This window comes from Bufo bufo, chromosome 11 (genome assembly GCF_905171765.1).
Source record: "Bufo bufo chromosome 11, aBufBuf1.1, whole genome shotgun sequence".
In the NCBI taxonomy this organism is placed as follows: Eukaryota; Metazoa; Chordata; class Amphibia; order Anura; family Bufonidae; genus Bufo; species Bufo bufo.
Genome location: NC_053399.1, coordinates 40,258,686 through 40,267,538, shown reverse-complemented (window position 1 = coordinate 40,267,538; position 8,853 = coordinate 40,258,686).

Genomic DNA, 8,853 nt, shown 5'->3' with positions numbered 1-8,853 from the left:
CCGTTCTTTGACCCGGTTCACAGCTCGTACTAATAGGCAGACATTGTGAGGTGTACTCAGTTTCTGACAACCCCATAGGAATGTTTTATTTATGCCCAAATGGATGAAAATTGATAAGATGATGTCTACTATTGTACAAAGTTGAAAATGGACTAGCTGCCCGTGCTGCTACTTTGATAAACAGTTTTCTATACGTTCAGTCCATATCGTGTATATCTCAGGACGGCTTTGAGTTCCAGATAGCATACATCTCATCTGGATGCTGTATAGGTTTGGACTGTCCTTTAGATAGACTTTGAAGAGTTTCTGTGTATCCTATTGCTGAGAACAACTCTTGTAGTTGAGGTTTCATTACTTTACGATGCTGCCATACTGTTCTGTCTAATGTAGCACTTCTGCATCACGATGATTGCTAATGGAGTCCATTACTGCCGCAAATCCCAATCTTCGTATCCACGGCCTTCCTTAATGGCACCTTGTTCTGGTGCCAGGGCTTTTAGATGTTTTCCAGGTTTTAACATCTGGTACATAAGCAGAGCAGCCTGGAAGTGACCAGCATCTCGTTATTTAGTCATTTTATACTTTTATGTCCTGGTCCATGTTGTTAAGGATGTTTTTGGCTTGCTGACGGACCTTCATCACTGTCTCCAAAAAAGGAGAATAGGAAAAAGTTTGTCTCTGCTTGTATGAAGCATCAGCATTGATTGCCAATGAGTGGTGGACAGGGGCGTAAGCAAGGGCTTGTTAGATTGTCAAATCCATATTATTTATTTTTGCGGAGACTTTTACCTGTATACAGGAACTTAGTGCCCCTTTTGTCCCACATAGAGCTAAAGGGTCTCCCTATCAGTGGCGTACCTCCAATAGAGGCAGACCACGCTGCTGCTATGGGGCCCCTGGGGGAAGGTGGCCCGCAGTGGAGGATAGGCCCCGCCCACTAATTACACTTGTATGGCTACCTGAGAAAGTAAGAGGTGGCGAAGGACCTTTGGTGATGTCATCAACCATGTGACCAGTGCAGGAAGCCAATGAATAGTAGAGCAGCAGAAGTCTAAAGGACCTTTGGTGATGTCATCAACCATGTGACCAGTGCAGGAAGCCAATGAATAGCAGAGCAGCAGAAGTCTAAAGGACCTTTGGTGATGTCATCATCATGTGACCAGTACAGAGGACTGGTGAAAGACCTGTGGCATATCACTGTGAGGGGGCGGGGCTTCTGTGTGGTGCCTGAAGGAGAGGTTAGTGGTGTTCTGGGATAACATAACATCCTAGAAAAGTTGGGAGTTGTAGTTTTGTCGTATTATATGTTTCTCAATGTAATTTAAACGTATGCCCTAGTACAGGCTGGTAATGCTGGGAGTTGTAGTTCTCTCCTCTTATACCCCCTCTTTGGAATGTATACTGATGACCCATAATAAGTCTGGCCATACTGGGGGTCATAGTTATTTCTTTTTAAAGCTCTTACCTGGCACAACTAGATGATGTCCTATAATCTGGACATGCTGAGAGTTGTAGTTCTCTTTTCTTAGGCTGGATTCTCATCACAGTTTAGTTTTCCGTTTTGCATGCAGGACTTTTTTCTGTCTAAAATAACGGATCTCTGACAGAAATGGCATAAAAGGATGCCAAATGTGCAGAACTGATGCTTGAAATACAGGATCATTTTTTTTTTCTTTATTTTTCTGTTTATCTGACGGATCAGAAGAACTGAAAACTAAACGGTGATATGAACCCGGCCTTATACTCTGTATAATATCTACTTGTATCTGATCATAACAGCCTGGACAGGCTGGGAGTTGTAGTTCTCTCCACTTTCACCTCTCCCTGTGTTGCTCCCTAATTTCCAATAATAATCTGGTGATGATGAGACTTGTAGTTCCCTTGTCACTATTATAATGTTCTGCAGCAGCTGAGGTGTGTATTACTTGTTCACTTCTGTGCTGGTGACGGTCGCTGTTCTGCCGTCATAGGAGCACAACAACGAAAATCACTGCAGTTCCAGATCTGGCACTTCATGGACGACAACACCTGACGGATCCTGCTGACTATGATGAGATCTGTCAGGTTTCCATCTTCCAGGCTATAAAATTGTGTCCAGCATTTATGACCTGATCCACGAATGAGGCCCCAACACAGATGTGAACGAAGCTTTATATGTTCTGCAGCAGCTGAGGTATGCATTAGGAGGTTCTGACAATTCATAAGGCAAGGGGGGGCTATGGTGGCACTGGTATACTATTATGCCAGCACCACCATAGCACCCCCTGTGTGCTGCTTATAGTGGACAGTGCCCTCAGACAATGAATGGGGACAATCAAAAGCGGGTTTTTTCCCGGTATTGAGACCCTATGACGGATCTCAATACCGGAAAATAGAAACGCAAGTGTGAAAGTAGCTCCTAATGTCTACACGGCTGCAACTGCTGGGGGTATGGCAGGGGAGAAGCCAGGGCAGGTGGTGGGATGGGCCAGTGGACCGAGTTAGTGGGGCCCCATTAAGATTCTTGCTATGGGGCCCAAGGATTTCTATGTACGCCCCTGGGCACTATCATAGTGTAGGAGCAGTAAAGGGGGCACCATTACTAGGCAGAGGGTGCTAAGGGTACACTATTACAGTGTAGTGGCAATAAGATGGCACTATTACTGTGTAGGTGTAGAAAAAGGTCACTTTTACCGTGCGAAGGGCACTAAAGTGGTACTCTTACTGTGTTGAGGATAGTATTACTAAATTGTATTGATGCCACTAAGGGAGTACTATTACTGTGTTGAGCAAAAAGGTAGGCATTATAACTGTGTAGTGGCAGTAAGGTGGCACTATTACTATATAGTGGCAGTAAGGTGGCACTATTACTGTGAGGAGGAGAACACTAAGTGGGCATTGTCACTGTGTAGAGCAGAATGGTAGTCACTGTGTAGGGCATGGGGGAGTATTATCACTGGTGTGGGGTATTATTACTATATGTGGCACTGGTATATTGGTATTACATGACAACTGTATGACTTATTTCGAGGCGTGTACATGCTGTACAGCCTGCCCTGGGACAGAACATTTGCTGATTATGACAACCCCTAATACATATGGTCTCCTAGTGCAGCGTCCCACTCAGGACACGTGGGAACTGCAAACTTACTGTGAAACGACATTATCATATTGCATGTCATTTTGTATTACAACACCTGTTGTATCCCTGTTCATAGGCTTGTCTGGTGTAATTTATACATCCCACCACTAGATGGGGATAGCACTTAGGTCATATAAATACTTAAGTCGGGCCTAGTGTAGAGAGGAAAAAGGTGGAGAAGCAGTGGCGTACCGCCAATATAGGCAGACCACGCCGTTGCTATGGGGCCTGCAGCGCAGTACTAGTACAAACACACACTGTGGGCGGCGCAGGCACAGCGCAGGCCCGCGGCACTTGCCTTTGATTGGCGCCCGGGCCCCTCCCCTTGTATTAACCTGCTCATGCTGCCTCACTGCTTGAACTTGATTCTCCCGCCCGGCCAGCCTGCAGGTGTGTTCTAGTTTTCACAGACACTGGCCAATCAGCGCAAGTCAGCAGCACAAAGAGGCAGCTGCTGATTGGCCAGTGCATTACACATTCATTCTCTGAGTCTGTCTGACCTGAGCTGAGCCACGACTCGGGTGAAGTAGGCAGCCTGCACCCTGCACCCTGCATCGATCCCTTCCCAGCCCCAGACTGAAGGACTGCTTGCCCGCTCCTGACCAGACACGGTTGGTGCCGGTGGTTTGTTATATTGGGAAGGGTCCCCAGGGATAGATAGGATAATGCAGGCTGCAGCATTGCAGGCCCAGGCAGCAAGAGAACTCATAGGGAGGGGGGGCCCATAGAGGACATTCTGCTTTCCTCCTACTCTGTCCTGTATGAGCCGCCCCCCCCTGAATCCTCTATGAGCCCCCCTAATGCCCCCATTACCCCAAAATGTCCAGGGGGGGAGGAGTAGGAGGAAAGCACACTGTCCTCTATGAGCCCCCCCCCGAGTCCTCTATGAGCCCCTCAACCCCTAATGCCCCCCAAAATGCCAGGGGGGAAAGGAGTAGAAGGAAAGCACATTGTCCTGAGCATTTTGGGGGGCATTAAGGGTTTGGGGGGGCTCATAGAGGACAGTCTGCTTTCCTCCTACTCTGTCCTGTATGATCCCCCCCCCCCCCTGAATCCTCTATGAGCCCCCCTTATCCCAAAATGTCCAGGGGGGAGAGGAGTAGAAGGAAAGCACACTGTCCTGAGCATTTTGGGGGCATTAAGGGTTTGGGGGGCTCATAGTGGACAGTGTGCTCTCCTACTCCTTTCCCCCGGGCATTTTGGGGGGCATTAGGGATTCTTTAATGGGGGTGTGGCATGGGAGGAGCCAGGACAGGAGGTGGGATGGGCCAGGGGTGGGTAGTGGGCGGGGTTAGGGGGCCCAATTCAGATGCTTGCTATGGGGCCCAGTGATTTCTATGTACACCCCTGTGGAGAAGGTAGAGGAGGAGAGCCAGTTGTTAAGCTGAGGCTACACACCACAGAGTAGTGGGTGAAGCCTGATGCAGAAATGAGGTAGAGCCAAGTTATGAGGCATAGGAGAGCGTTTTCCTCCTGTGATCCTCTTAGTTCCTACATCCTACAACCAGAGGATAGTGTTTTCGTCCATGGAAGAAAACCAAGTAGAGAGACATCGGTGATAACTGCCACTACCTAAGACTTAATGGGAACCTTTGTACATGGTGAAGGACAATCTAGCTACAGGCAGCCTCACCATACATTGAAGAATACAGATTAGCTACCTGATCCCCAAAGATCTAAGGGAGCTGTTTTCTAGAAACTACACCCCTCTCTTGAGTCGGATTAGGGAAGACCTTAAAAGATGGTCCAAAGGCCTGTATACTTGGTTTGGCAGGTGTGCCATATTTAAAATGAATGTCCTCCCGCGCCTGTTATACCTATTCCAAACTCTCCCCATCCACATACCTTCTAGTTTCTTTAATACTGCACACCGTGACATCTTCAAATTTATCTGGGCGGGAAGAAACCCGAGACTTTCTAGATCCCTGCTACATGTTCCGAGGGATAGGGGGGGACTGGGGAGACCTGACTTAAGGAAATATCATGCTGCTTCCATGTTTCAGCGGGTGGTAGATTGGTGCCGACACGTTCCATTCAAACAATGGATCTCCATTGAACAACTCTCATCCCGGACCCCGCTGGCTCTACTGCCATGGACTGACTACAATTTCCTCCCACCCTATCATAGGCTCCACTCTACTTCAATTCCACAAATACCAACACATTCCCACAATCCCCCTAACACCATCCCTAATGTTCCCTATTCTGGGACATCCAGACTTCCCAGCAAGTAGTTCGGGAGGCCCATTTGTGCAATGGAGACTGAGTGGAAGGTGTCGAGCGCCTTTCTTTAGAACCTCTGGACGGTGGTTCACACACGCTGAACTCTTGGGACAGTCTGAACCCTGTACTCTCGGACCATGGAGAACTAGGCAATTACACCACTTCCTTTCCTCTATTCCCTCTTCCCCGGGCTTTGATAGAGCTCTTACTTCTTTTGAAAAAACATGCATAGGCTCAGGAATATACCGCCATTCTCTCTCGGAACTCTATAAAACGTTGGTAACGCCCGAAGTAGATTTCCACCCCTCCTATTCTGACAAGTGGACTCAAGATTTGCAAGTTGACATCTCCTCCGACCAATGGCTCAAAATATTCCAATTAGCTCACAAATCTTCCATTGCCAGTAAGTATCAGGAGGCCAGTTATAAAATACTATCAAGATGGTACTATGTCCCGACCCGTATCCAGAGAATGTTTCCGACAACGTCCCCTTTGTGCTGGCGTTGCGAAACGTCCCAGGGCTCGCTTCTCTATATTTTCTGGCAATGTGACAGTCAAGCATTTTTGGGACTCAATTCATAAGGCCTTGGCATCTATCCTCTCTTTTCCCATACCACACAAGCCAGGATTTTTCTTATTTCTCTCAGATTTACTACTGAGCTTATTCCGTCGATCCTGTCTGCGCCACTTGGTCATTGCGGCTAGGTCTTGCATCCCAGTGAAATGGAAATCCCCTATTTCACCATCCACTGAGTTGTGGATTCAAAAAGTGGAAGAGATCCGGAGAATGGAGGAACTAACAGCGTCCTTAAAGAGTAATCACAGAGCCTTTGTTACTACTTGGACCCCTTGGTTTGTCTTTCAGGATTCAACGGAGTACCAATCCTTACTGGCCTGACGGGGTCATCACTACCATTTTCGTCTGTTTAACCTTTCTCTTTTGCTTTCTTTTACCATATGTAACCTATGCTTCCTTTTGTGGGTTTGTCCTGTCTTCTCCCCAGCTGTATTCAGTCTTATTGTTATTATGATGAGGCTACAATTGTTGTACCACTCTCAGAGCGGTTTGTATTGTTTTCTTTTTTTTCTCCTCTCTCCTTCGTGTTACTCATTCATTATTATGGCTATCATATACTACATGTGTTTGGACCTTGTTGTCAGGATATCAACATGTTACTCATGACTGTTTGTCGGCCTGGTTCCGACTTTATCATTCTGTTATATGTGAATCAACATATTACAACTTTTATCATATTCTTGAAACTTATAAATAAAGAATTTCAAAAGATTAGCTACCTGTTCAAGGGCTTGGAAGATACAGAAACATACATGAGCATACTAATAAGTATTACAGGCAACCTCACCAAATTATACTGGTTTAAAAAGGACCTTCAAGCGAAGTTAAAACCCAGCCAAACCTATTAACAGTGGATCAACAGAATTCCTCTAAATCACAAGAGACTGTATTCTGTCTGGATGTATATGCCGCAACTGGAACCAACATCAGTAAAAGTTGTGAGTTGTATCCTACCACTGTCTACCTTATTCTTCAATATTACTACCACTGGTTGTACCACCATTAACGGTACTGGTGTCATGACAAATACCACCAAGGGACCCAGCCGCCACAAGCACCCGAAACACCACTGCCATCAAGGGCACCTCAACCTCCATCTTGGCTGGTGCTCCCCTACCACAGAGCGTGCCCCAGAGGATTTCGTGCTGTCCACCTCAACACTGTGCTTCCGGCCCAGGGAGTAAACCGATGAACTGTACTATTATTTCTCTCATCCTCCCACCGTGCGCCTCACGTGTGCCCCTGCGGTTCTGTCTGGCTGCATATTTTTATTGGCGTCACGAACAGGATTTTAACCCTTGCGCCTTATTTGAAAGACTGTCGCATGAGAATAAGCCCCTTTATTGCGAGACTTTTACTTATTACACGCTGTATTGGGCCACAGAACTGTTTAAACTGTTAGAAAATTGCATGGAAGTGTTATACTAGTCATCAACATAAAAATCGCAGGATCAAAAGTGAGAAAATCAGACATTTGTGTGTTACTATAACGGCTTGCTGTCATTGAATAGACTGTTTTTATGCATTTAAGATGGCCGCCGGAAGCCTTCTTGTTTGAAAATATACTGCGCCATCACTGTGGATAAGTTAGTGACACCCCCTGAAGAGCGGGAAAACCTAGTGCCGCCCACTTATGCAAAATTGTCCGGCCAGCCTGTCCTACCTTTGCTGTATCAATTCTGGGAGGCCGAACCTATATGCAAATGCAGCGCCACCTCCTGTGCCCTATGAAGAGTTCTACCATAAAGACAAAATGGGTGGAACCATGTGTAGAATATCGATGTGTCCACCTATTGGATGTTGTGACAAAAACGCAGCCACTTATGAGTATCTTAATGCACAAAAGACTGCTCCATTATTGTCTGTCACCAAACCACCAAACCCAATTGGAATACTGACCATTGTTTCTCCGGACGCCCGATTCCCTGAGACCGCCCCTTGTACGGTGGATAATGGTTGCGTCGCCCCTGTCATTCATACAGACCTAGGAAGAGCGTGACGTGCGTGCGCACGTTGAAAAGGGAGACGCGGATTGCTTCCTAAAGAGAGAAGTGTATTGCCGAAGCAGCATGGCGGAGAAGCGAGTGAGCTTTGTGCAAGAGACTGGATCCAAAGGGGACCTTGTCGCCGCACCGACATGGACCCCTACGCCCATTACTCCTGAACTACAGGTCCGTGTCCAGGACTTATGGGATCGCCACTGGAGGGAACGCAGTGTGGATCGCAATGCTGAATCGGCGGATTACAGTATAGGTCAGCATTTTCTCCCAGGCTGTGAGCTGTGCGCTGTGATTGGCCAGCGCTGCAGCCTAGGAGAAGGAGACGCCCACAGGACAAGGGCAGACACCGCCTACTATAACTTACAGAGCAAAGGTACCAGAGGGCATAACGGGAGAACGGAGCGGCGCCCGGGGATAATAGTAAGTGCAGTGAGATCCCTGGGCGCCGCTCTACATGGCAGCATACTTAGTTCACATAGTTTATACAAGTTAAAGGTCCTCTTTAACCTAACCCCTTCCCTTCTGCCCATGGTCTTTCGGCTGCCCCTCTCTTGCCCCTACCTGGTGCTGCCTGAGGCGATCCCTCACCTGGCCTCATTGGTGGTGCACCCCTGGAAGTAAGAGTTAATTGTTCATATTGAATTTTTATTTCAACCACGGTTAAAAAAATGCTTTGTACGCCCTTTGTATCCTACATTATGCATACAATCATAAAGCATTGTAAATGTTCTGAAATTCCATCTACAAAGTGTCATTAAAAATGTGACCACCAAACAGTAGCACAAATAATGATGTGTGGCAATAGTGTATACCGCACCAAACTAATAGGACCACACATGTAATCCAAATACATACTTTATTACATAATATCAAAATAGACAGTACAGATATACAGTAAATTAATAAAATCTATTACAAATTACAGTACAGAT